General features: G+C 36.4%; 1 protein-coding gene across 2 annotated transcripts in view; it reads left to right on the forward strand.

The window, feature by feature from the left end:
* The window catches only part of FOXJ3 (forkhead box J3), a 134,535-nt gene that overhangs the window by 29,965 nt on the left and 91,844 nt on the right, over positions 1-12,726 (forward strand). The gene's annotated exons all lie outside the window — the stretch shown is intronic.

Raw genomic sequence — 12,726 nt, forward strand, 5'->3', positions numbered from 1 at the left:
ATTTTTTTATTGAAGTATTGTTGATTTACAGTGTTGTTAGTTTCTGGTGTACAGCAAAGTGATTCAGTTATACATATACATATATATGTATATTCTTTTTCAGATTTTTTTCCATTATAGGTTATTACAAGATATTGAATATAGTTCCCTGTGCTATACAGTAGGACCTTGTTGTTTATCTGTTTTACATATGGTAGTGTGTATCTGTTAATCCCAAGTTCCTAATTTATCCCTCCCCTTCCCCCCTCAGGTAACCATAAGTTTGTTTTCTATGTCTGTGAGTCTGTTTTTGTTTTGTTAAATACGTTTTGTGTGATTTTTTTAGATTCTACATATAAGTGATATCAAATGATATTTGCCTTTCTGTCTGGCTTAATTCATTTAGTTTGATAATCTCTAGTATGATAATCTAAATTCTTAGATTCTAGAGTATCTACCAGTAGCATTCAGGTTTGCAACTGACCTCAGGCTAAGGATGTTGCTGACATTTAATATTACATTTTTATCATATTTATAATTAATATAGTTTTATGCTTTTAAGTCATTCCCACACAGTGGCAGAAATAACTTTCATTATCATGCCATAGTTCATCATTGTTATCACATTTATCAAACTTTTTTTATAATTGATAATATCTATTAATTTGCATGTTTAGTTCTAACATGTTCCAATTAAATGAAGAGTAATGAGAAACCGTCTTAATTTTGACCATTACAGAGACTTTTTCTAAAATGTATTTTGAACTTTTTGTCTTATCTTCTAAGGCTTACTGTCTCATGTGGTAGCCGCTAGCCTCATGTGGCTATTTAAATCTAAATTAAAAAAAAATCAGTTCCTCAGTCACACTAGCCACATTTTAAGTGCTTGGTTAGCTACACATGGCTACTGACTGTCATATTGGATAACACACAAACGTTTCCATTGTTGTAGAAAGTTCTGTTGGACAGTGCTGGTCTAGAGCATCCTAAATGTAATTTAATCTTTAAGCTGACTTATTGGGCTTCCATTTCTGAGTATAAGGTATTGAAGAGTACCAGTGACTAGTCACTGACTTAAGGACATATTATAAAAGTCACTTATGGGACTAAATATTGACTTGGATAACTAGCTTTATGGTGTTCTTACTAATATATTAGACCAGGCATTATTTAAGCATTTTATGGTATATTAATTAAATTTCCCCTAACAACTCTATGAGGTTGGTGTTATGATTATTTTCATTTCACAAATGAGGAAACTGAGATAAAAAAGTTCAGCAACTCAAGGACATGCAGTGAATAAGGGACGGAGCTGGGATTCATACAGAGGTCTTGCTCCAGTGCCCATGCACTAAATTCTGCCTCTCGGCTGTGTCAGTATTTATCAAAATTTGAGGCTTTTTCTGTTTTTTTTTTAAACATCTTTTTCTTTTTTTTTTTTAATTTGTTTTATTTTTGGCTGCATTGGGTCTTTGTTGCCGTGCACAGGCTTTCTCTAGTTGCGGCGAGTGGGGGCTACCCTTTGTTGTGGTGTGCGGGCTTCTCATTGTGGTGGGTTCTCTTGTTGCAGAGTACGGGCTCTAGGCACGCGGGCTTCAGTAGTTGTGGCTCACGGGCTCTAGAGCGCAGGCTCAGTAGTTGTGGCACACGGGTTTAGTTGTTACGCGGCATGTGGGATTTTCCCGGACCAGGGCTCGAACCCATGTTCCCTGCATCGGCAGGTGGATTCTTAACCACTGTGCCACCAGGGAAGCCCTGAAGCTTTTTCTTAAATGAGGGGTGCCAAAAAATATTCTACTTAATTGAGGATCCTATGAAGAAATAAGTGCAAATGGGAAATACCAATGCAGGAAACTAGAAATAAGTGATAGAAAACTAGTGATTTAATTTTGAAATACATTGTCTAAAATTGAAAATAAAATCTTGTATGAAAGTCAGCAGTTTCTAAATAGGGAGGTGGTGGAGAAATTGGAGTTGTCATGAATTCTTATACATGGGGGAAAATAATATCAGAGGTAATAGACTAAAAAGCATCACAATATACTGGCAAAATAAAGGAGTTAAATATAAAATCTGTGGCTACCAGCAGTGCACAGAATATAAAATAATACTGAAAAATAAAAAAGAAATTATATGATTTGATTCAGTAAGCTTATTTTAGTCAAGCTTTGCTTGGTTACAAGTAAAGGAAATCAGCACTGGACGTATCAAACAAAAAAGAAAAGGAATTTATTTGGTGAATAATAGGGTATTTCACAGAACCCAGAGGTAGCTAGGTCTCTTAAGGGAATAGAACTTAAGTTCTTAGGAACCTAGGCAGTATATTTTCTTCTCTCTTGCTTTTTGCTGAATGGAATATCTTTTCATTTCTATAAACTGACTTTCTTTGCTTTTCTGGCACATGGCCATCCCATACCTCTCAAGTTCATAGCTTTTTCATTCAGGAGACCAGCCCAGACTGTTTAAGTCCTATTACTAAATTCCTGAAGAAGAAAATTCAGATGAACAGTTTGGGTCAGGTACCAACCCTGGTTCAAATCCTTTAATTTGTTGTTGTAGTACTGACTTTTCAGGGCCCTGGGGATGGAGCCAATGCTGAGAAAGGGCTGGGTGAGCTAGGCAAAATGCTCCAAAAAGTTTCTGATAAAAAGCAGCATGTGTCCAGTGTTGGGTGAGAAGAGTTAGGATTTCAAGGGAGGATATTTTTAGGATTCAGAGCCTTTCCTTACTATCATGTGGGTAGCATGTCTTTTTTTAAAAAGGGATTTCTAATAGTTATCATTTGTTGAATGTCTACTCTGTGCCAAGCATTAACTCTGTACTACAGTGTTTCACATATATTTTGTCATTTACTCCTCACAGCAATTCTGTGAGGCTTAGAGGTTTGACTTGTCCAAGGATGCAATTAATAAGGAGAAGAATAAGAATTCAAGCCCTTTTGGGTGATTTCAAACCCTTTATACTTTCCATTGCATTATAGTATATTAGAAACAGTGACCTTTAGTCTTTGAGATGTTGACTTACAGCATCTTAAACTTCTTGGTCTCAAAAATTATTTAGTGCCCAAAGGGCATGCGTTTGTGAGTTATATCTATCAAAATTGTATTAGAAGTTAAAATTAAGAAAAAAGTCAAAATATTTATTAATTTACATAGAAATAATAATAAACCCATTATATATTAACATAGATAACATGTTTTATGAAAAATAATTGTATTTTCCAAAACAAAAATTTAGAAGAGTGGTGTTGCCTTACATATTTGCAAAATTTTAAAAATATCTGGCTTAATAGAGACACCTGGATTCTGTTCTGTGCCTCTGCATTCACTCTGTTGTGATAGCACCCGTCATATAGCGTCTGAACAGCTCCGCTCTACACTTATGAGAGGATGACAGTGAAAAAGGCACATAATATCTTACTCTGAAAATGGTTTTGATCCTTCAGGTCCCCTGAAAGTGTCCCTGGACCACACTTTGAGGACCACTGAACTGTAAACATCATATGTAGCAGCTTAAGCTGTTTCTTTAGTATTTTATGTGTATCACATCAGGATCGTCTTCCATGATGTTATTAGCCTTCTGCCAACACTGATGCCTTATTACTCGTATAATGTCATGGAGGCAGTGTGTGTGGAGATAGGATATCCAGAAAATGTCCTACGGTGAGTTGAAGCAGTATGGTTGCAGAGAGGTCAGGATAAACACTTTAATGAGACAAAGTAAATACATGTTACTCAGAGGACGTTTATTATTACATATACACATATCTTAAAAAACTAAGTATAAGAAGTATTAATAGCAGATTCTGTCTGGGTTTTTAAATAACATCTGCAAAGATGGCTTTGAGTGTTCTTGTATCAAAGGGACTTGTTTATTAGCTTTCCAGCTACTCAAGAGACATAGAGATTCCAATAGATAGAGTGAGATTAAATGCAAAATACAGTACTTACTTGATGACGGAATGTAGTTCAGTGGTTAATGTCCGAAAATATTTATTTTTCTTCCCTAAATTGTAGAGTAAAATATTTTTAAGATAAGAATTACATTTATAGCATAAAGATGTCTTTTGACCATATGATCCCTAAATTTTAGCCTGAACGGAGTTCTAACTATGAGTATGGCTTGTATGAATTTAGAATACAGTTTTATGAATCTAAGATTATATATTTGAGTAATAGAGTAATTTGGAGAGAATCTAGAGAAGAGCAGTAACTATATTATGGTTCTTAAATCAGATCCTATTGGAGTTCTGGACTTCAAACTTTTGAGAAGGAACCTAAATGGTGTTAATATTGTAAAATATGTGAAGCATAGTTGTGAAGAGAACTCTGACCAGTTCTCATTTTCCAGGATAAAATTTAAAGAAATTTTCTTCTCTGTAGCAAGGGAGATACATAGATTGGTCTGTTAAAATTTATTATTATTATTTTAAACAAAATGAATTACTGTATACATTTGGTGAACTTTTCTTCCCTTGGAGATAAAGAATATTGTTGGTTTCCAAAATAGGTAATAGCAGGGCTTTTAAAAATGACATAGTGAGGTCCTTTTCCATCTCTGATTTTATGATAAATAGCTCTGAAACCACAGTTCTGTTTACAAATGACAGTTGTCTCACTAAGTCCCTCAAGTTTTTGCATAAGCTGTATTGTGAATATTCTTGGAATTTTAGGGGTGAAACAAAAGTTGTGAAAGTCAAGAGTTTTGAAATGTGAACTTCTATTTGTTTATTGGATTCTCTATCCTAAATTATGATTCTTCTACCTATATTTTCACTTCAAACCAATGAGAATTTTTTGGGCTTGTCCTTTAAAAAGATCATTGCTCATAGGAAATTCAAAGGCTCAGTTATTCATACCTTAGTGGTGATTAGTTTGATGCTGTCCACTTTCTTCCTAAATAGAGCGGAGATCAACTGCTTTGAAAAGGTTAGAGTTTTTACTGGAGGAGAAGAGCAAGTAATTAATTTTGGAGTTTATAATACCAACTTTAAGGGCCAATCTTGGAGGCTTATGGCAGTGTGAGATGGGAGAGCCAAGGTATAGAAGGTACTTAGAAGTATGCCAGATATAAACTATGTGTATTGAAATTTTATCAGGAGCAAGCTGGTCCTACACCAGGAAAATGGAAAAACTTATTTCTTTATTTTCCTTGTTACACTTCTGTCTTTCTGCTGCAGAATATCCAGCTGGGGCTTTTATACTCTTAGAACTTTGATTTATAGAACTCCTTTATAGAATAGGTAGGATTTTGTGGGCTGCTTCAGGAATCGTCATCATAGAATCTGATTTCTGTGGGAAAAGTGTATGTTCAATTTTCATATGCAATCTACAAACAAAATTTAAAAGCACAGTCTTTTCTGGATCATTTCTTTAGAGTAAATAATTGAATGAGGGGCTCATTTCCATTGAGCTTGATAAATGATTATTGTGTGATTTAGGCCATGTAAGTCTAAAACCACTGAATAAGAGTGACAGTCATTTAAAATTTAGAAAATTCTGAAGAGTATGAATTTGATAGGAATAATAATAGCTAACATTTATTGAATGCTTATTTACTGTGTGTTAGAGACTCTTCTTAGTGCTTTGTATATATAACTCATTTAATCCTCACAACAATCCTTTGGGGTGGGTACTGTTTTTATCCTCACCTTACACATGAGGAGACTGAGGTATAGAGAGGCTAATTTACTTGTTTAAGGTCACATAGCTAAAAGTGGAAGAGCTTGGATTCCAATCCAGACAGTCTTGCTCCAGAGCCTGTGTTCTTAATCACCATATCTTTTCTAATGTAGGACATTGACTGTTATTTTCCTGAAATTGAACTAAGAGTAGAAACTTTGGCTTTGCCGGTGTATGATAACTAATTTTGAAAAATAACAGCAGCTACTTTTGCTTGGAAATAGCTTAAATTATTGCTTCATTTATAAATTAAAAAAATTGTTTTTTTGTCACATGCTTCCAAAATGTAAGGTCAATCTGTAGTAGATTATTTTCTTTCTTGTTAGGTTTCTGCCACAATCAGCCTTGGGTACCCAAATATCCACATGTACTGCTTTTCCTATAAATAGAACTTACTTGCCCTTTTCCCAAGGGAAACAACCCAGAGTTTCATCCAGTTATTATATCCAGCTGAAAGTCTAAGCTCTCTGGGTGCATTCACTTTCATTAGATCCCAGAGTGGCTTTTTGGTTTATAGTGGTGAAGGAATAGGATAATAGCAATAAAATCTTTTATTCAGAAAACAGGATAATGGGAAACACAATATAGTCACTAGGCCATATCGATTATAAAATCCTCCTGGGTAGCAGTGGCAGAGACTCCATGACAGTATAATAAGTTCCTTGATTCTGCTCTTTGATGGACTCTCCATTGTCCCCTGTGCCCTCTGAAAGGTCTCACGTTGTCCAGTATCCTCCATGGCCACATCTGTGGTGGGTATTGGTGAAGATGCCCTATCTGGGAAATGCATAGGCTTTATAGCTCACTTCTTGTTGATTAGCTTGGGTATTATTTTGGAAACTTGAGGCTTTTGCAGTCTAGACACCCCTCTTCCCCTTTACAGTCATCTTAAAAAGCTTAGTTTCTAGACTTTTTGCTGCTTTGAGCCAAAGGACATGCCTAGGCAGAATTTTTTAATATGAAAATTCTGCCCTTTGTGCTCTGCTTACCTCAGGGATTTCTAACATTTTGGTGCCATGGAACCCCTTCAAAGTCTGGTGAAACTTGTGGACCCTTTGCAGAATAAGGTCTCAAAATTCATAAAATAAAATACTTAGGATTACAGAAGAAACTAATTATATTGAAATATGGTTAGCAAAATATTAACTTTATAACATAGAAATATATATGCCTTTGAATTAACACATTAAATAAAAAATCTAGTGGCAAATCTAATACACTGTTATAAATTTGAAGTAGTCGATGAGTTTAAAAAGTTGAGATTCTGCAGCATTTGTCACATATGAATATATTTGTGATTTTTATTGATGGCAAAGTCACAGGTACTGTTAATGCTGCTGTGATTTGTTGTCTACTTTTGTAATTAAAGGAAATGCTAAGTTTCACAAGTTAGTGGAAATAAAGAATATATTTTCCCCCATCCAAGTTCATTCACCTCTTTTAGCTCCTGAGGGAATGATGGCTCTGGGTGGGGCCATTTGAAGTGGTAGTCTTGGGTGGAAAGTCAGCACCCTCACAACATTGCTTTTGTGTGGCAAGACACCAGTCTTCTCTACTGCTAAGGCTGTAGTTTTGCAGCTATCACTCAGTTACTTCAGTTTGCTACTTCAGAAGCAGTTGGTGTTTTTTTTCAGCCGTGTAGGGCTTTAAATTATAGGAATTTTAGCTTGAATTGCAGGCCATAGGCAGGGAGTACCTCCCTTAGCAAACCTGCATTTTCTCTGCTTGCAACTGTAATTGAAGTTTATTTCCCTTTTAGGACTTTGTTTTAAGCGGCTAGAAGGAGCCAACACATGCCAATATTCTCAATTTTTCCTATAGTATTTCTCTCCTTGCTGTATAGCCTCAGTTGGCATATGGTTTGTTTTCCAGTTACAGTAGGTGACAATTTGACCAAATCCTTTGTCACTCTTGAATAAGTGTAACCAGCTTTCCATTCTGCAGTATTAGAGTTCTTAATGTTTACCTCAACAACTCCTCTAAGAGAGTGTCTTATTTTAGGTCCTGTTACTTGTATCACCTCACTTCCATGTCCCACATTCCATGTTTGTTAGGAATTGCATTCACCTGCTGGTAGAGATCTTTTTATAGTAGTTAAACACATAAAAAGTCTGGAAGGTAGGCAGTTCAGGGCTGGGGTGGCAGCTTCACAGTTGCTTCACCAAAAAAATCAGGGACCCAGATCCCTTCTCTCTGCTCCCATGTCCTCAGTGTATGGCTTCCATTCTCAAAGGTCACCTTATGGTCCAAGATGACTGTTGGAGCAATAGCTATTGTATCCACATTCCAGAGAGCAGGAAGGGCAAAAGGCATAATACCATCCAGAATAAAATTGGGATTGTATTCCTAAGGAAGAAGGGCAAAACAGATATTAAGTGGCAGTTAGTGGTCTCTGCCATAGACCTTGCTTCTGGCTGCCTTGGGTGCTGAGATGCAGTAACAGGAATTATGTTTTTTATATATGTATATTATGTTTAAATATAGGTATTTTTTGACCCCCTGAGATGTGTGTGATCAGAATTACTGCTGTGGTAATTACAAGGATTTCTTTTGAGTTCTCAGTTGCTCAGTTTTTCACATGCCAAGTGTTAAGACAAAATGCCAAGTGCTAGGAAGGGAGGGAGAGGAGGATTCAGGAATATCTAGGTCACATCACCATTACCCTCATTATTCTTACTTTATTTTCCTTGATGCCTTCGTCTTACCTCCATTTAGGAAAGCCAGCAATCTCTCTACCCATTTCCCACCTTTTTATCCTGTTGAACACTTTCTGTGTAAGCCATGGCTACTCCTCAGTTGTTAGGGAAGTTACAGAGGGAAACCAAGCAATGTGCTAAAGTAGCTAAAATGCATATTTGGGATCGTATCAGTGGCAGAATTTCATTAAGTGAGGTCGGAACCCCCACCCTCCTCTTATGTCATAAATTAGTGTGGAGTTGTTATATCTGGATGCTCTTTACCTTTTCATTGTATAAAGAAAAAATTCCTTATTCTTTTAAGCAATAGATACCATCATAGATTTAAGAACTTCAGACATAATTTTTTCATGCCTTGGTTTATCCCACAAGTAACATTATCTTCTTATCTTTGGCTTCCATCTTCCCATTTTTCTCTACTTTTCCAGTAGAACTCTCTGTGTTCCTCTGTATCGCTAACTTGTCAGTCTGTGCTGAGTCTTGCTTTTTTCCAGTTCATAAAGGACTTTGATCCTGTGGTTATCCTTACCTCATACTATTGAGTCCTCTTTCACCTCTTTTAGCTTTTAAATGTTTGGTCTTGTTTTGGGAGCAGCACACCCATACCTTCATTGGCTAGTCACTGTTTCAATCATTTAGCCACCATTTATTGACCCTTTATCTACTGTGTTCCTAGGCATTGTGGGAACAGAAAAGAATAAGAAAGTTCCTTCTTCTAAGGAGCTCATGGCCTCATGGGAGAGAGGTAGATAAAGGTAATTTAATTCTGTGTAAGTTCTGTGATAGAAGTATTTATAGTCAGTGGGGGTAGGATCTAGTTCAATTTAGGAGATGGAGGATGGGAAGAGTGGATTGATCAGGCTTTCTGGAGGGGGAGGTGTTTGGTCTGAGTCTTGATGAAAAAGTAGAAGCCAGCTAGGCAGAGTGGGAAGGAAAAGGCATTCCAGAAAGGAAGACTCATTCCTTATCCAAATACTGTGTTATTTTTCAGATAATGTGTACCTGGCATGGTGTTGGGTAGCATCTGAAGTACTAGTGTATGGTCACTATCCTCAGTGGGGAGGTGGGGGAAAAGGGAGTGAGGGTAGAAAGCTTATGTTCCAATTATGCATGTGAAACAGCATGATAAAGCCAAACTGAGGTTATAATTGCTCTAGGAATTAATAGAGAAGGATTAATAAAAGGTTAATGAAGCTAAAGTAGTTGAGGCATTCAGATTTAGTATAATACGAGAAGGGGAACCATTTGAAGTTTTTGGGCACAGTGACATGAAAACATTGCTGGCATTTCTCTTGGAGTATATACATGGACTCTGGAGGTAATTAACAGGGAGGAGTGGTGAGGAATCAGAGCCTAGGAGGCCAGCTAGGAAGCTTTTGGAATGAGGTGAGGTAATGAGGGCCTGACATTTCTTAACCAGATTTCCATAACCAGATTCCTCAGAGCCTCCCATGCTGTTTTTAAATCTGCCACCATCTGTTCTCTTATACAAGTGGACTTCTGTCATCACCATTCCACTAAGAGGTTTCTTTCTAAAGTTACTTGATGATCTGGTCAAATCTAATGGTCACTTTTTGTGTTCTCAGTGGAGAGCCACTGCAATAACCAGCCTAAGCAGCAACAATAGAGGCACTTTTTACCTCACTACCAAGAATATGTACAATTTAACAAATTGCAAAGAAAACAGCAGCCCTGCTTTTTCAGATTTTTAAATTAAGAAAGATTTTTATACTCTACTTCAATGAATAATTCTTACTCATGATGCCTTTGATGGCTAGGCACCAAATTCTTTCCAGCCTATTTAGATCTTAACTTTCTTTAAGTCTTAGCTGAAGTTCTTCCTTCTCTACCTCTTAAGGCTGCAGCCCATGTTGTCCTCCACCTTTTTCTGAGCCATTGCAGCACCCAGAGCTCTTTTCCAGCTCTTTCTTGTGTTTGACCTTCCTAATTGGAGTACAGGTTTCTAGAGGACAGAAACTTTATCATACTTGCTGTGTGTATAAAATTTTACTCTAGGATAGCCTTGTACACGTGTGTAAGTATAAATTCTTGTTTATTTTTATAACAGTATTAAGTACCTACTTAGTGTGTGTTCATGTTATATTACTGAGACTCTCCTAACGTCTCAGTGGCACTGGGGGAAGGAAACAGAAGTTAAAGATGGTTCTCAACAGGGAGCATCTGCTGTATCAGCTATATTCCAATTTGGAATGTACTTTTACATTATCTTTGAAAATGTATGTGACTGGCTGCTTTGGGAATTTGAACAAAATAAAGCTACTCAGTGGAGACTTAATTGAGGCAAATAGGATGATAGCATGGTATAATAATAGCCAATGTTCGTAGAATAAAATGTGAATAATAATAGCAGCAACTACTGCTATAACCACTACCAGTAGTTAACATTTATTGACTCTTTACTCTTTGCCAGTCGCTGTTCTGAGTACTTTATATCAGTGAGAGGTAGGTACTATTATTTTAATTTTACAGGTAAGGTATGGTAGAAAAACTGCTGGATTGGGCATCAGGAGATCTGAGCTCTGGTATTAGTTCCGCTGTTAACTATTTGTGTGAATTTGGACAAGTCTTTAACTTCAGTAGACCTTAGTTTTTCATCTTTAGATTGGAGGCCTTGTTCTCTAATCTGTAGGGTACTTTGCCCACTCTTTGACATTCTGTGATCTCTAAATTATCTTGGTTTCTTATTCCACAAGTTTCTATAACTTATTTCATGATGGGAACAAGCATTTCTGGCTGAGATTGTAGAGCAAGGTGCTGTATAGAGGAATTTAAAGTTCAGGTTTCAGAGGAATGCATACAGCAGAGATGGGGAGGGAAAATGAAAAATGTAAAACTGTTAATCAAAATATTGGAAAATATTCTATCTGCATTGCCACAGTAGTTAATATTCTACTGGAAATGCAGATAGAATCCTCATGGCTATCTCTTGATTTATAATTGCTATTGCTTAATCTTATTTACTTTATGGTTCATTAGTACCATCCCAAGATACTCCTAGAATAATATTATTAACTAATACTTATTGAATGTTTCTTCTATGCATAAGTTATCCCATTTATTTCTCAAAGTAATACTTTAACCGTAGGTACTATTATTGTTTCATTTTACAGATGAGATGGGGTTTAGAGATAGTAACACTTTCATAGTCTCACAGATAGTAACTGGTAGAATAAGTACTTGAATTCTGGTCTGCCTGACTCCAGAGCCTGTGTTCTTTATTAATTCTACATTGCCTCCCAGAAGTTCAGATGCTAAGCACATACTCCAGGTTGCTTTTTGCCTGCAGCCACTTGGAATGAAGGGTATATATGGGATTCTTAGCCACAACTTTTTTCTTTTTACTGAGATACTTTAAGTTTCTTATTTTGTTTTCTTTTTCCCTTTACTTTTATATCACTTAGAAGCCTTTCATTCCTCTCTGCTTTGTTGTCTGGCTCACTTCTCCTGCTTCTTTGATCCCAGGATAGGAAAGTTTGTACCTTTTGTTGAAAGTTCGCCATTCCAGTGTGAGGTGTCAATCTTTGTTTCTATATTTTTATCTTCCATTCTTAGAGCAGCTTCCTTCTTTCTCCAGAATATGTGTTAACCTGGCAGATGTTGTTTTTTCTTTTTTCTTTCTTTGGGTGATAATGGTTTGAATTTTTCAGCCTTGGAGAGATATAGATTACAGAATCCAGATCACTGGATGTTTTTGTAAGCCTGTCCTTGAGTTTTTAATGCTTCTTTTCTTGCTGTCCATTTATGTGATTTTATCTCATATCCTACACTCCCGGATCTTTAGTTTTCTTAAGCTTGTTCTTTGACTTTTTTTTTGTTTTTAAACTTCCTGGCACTGCCTATTCTCCTTTTCTCTAGTTCATCAGTGTCCTTGAGTTTGCATTTCTTTTTTCAGTCAACTCCCCCAGCTAGCTTGTCTCCTTGCTATTCTTGTCTCCCCTGCTTTACTCTTCCTATCTCCCACCTGCCCAACTTTACCTTCTTTCCTCCATGTAAATTCCTGTGCTTATTTCTCAGTTACTTCTCTGACCTCTTGCCTACACTTTAATTTTGGTATTCTTTTGTATGATTTCTCTAAAATTTGTGTAAAAGAAATGCCAGATATACAATCTTAAGTTTTAAAAGGGCCTGCAGTGTTGGTGAGTAAAGAGCTGGACTGCAGACAGATTTATTCATACTATGATCCTGACTCCCTGTTTAAAGTGACAGATAGTCTTTTTAAGAAAACTGGCCTCAGAATCACTTTGTGTGTATGTATTGTTCTATCTCTTAAACAGTTTAAAACCAAATTTGTTGTGTTTGGAGAGGAAGAAATTAAGAAACAAGATTGGAAATGTTGATCCCTTAAATAT

Source organism: Mesoplodon bidens (genome assembly GCF_964165515.1).
Source record: "Mesoplodon bidens genome assembly, chromosome: 2".
Classification (NCBI taxonomy): domain Eukaryota; kingdom Metazoa; phylum Chordata; class Mammalia; order Artiodactyla; family Ziphiidae; genus Mesoplodon; species Mesoplodon bidens.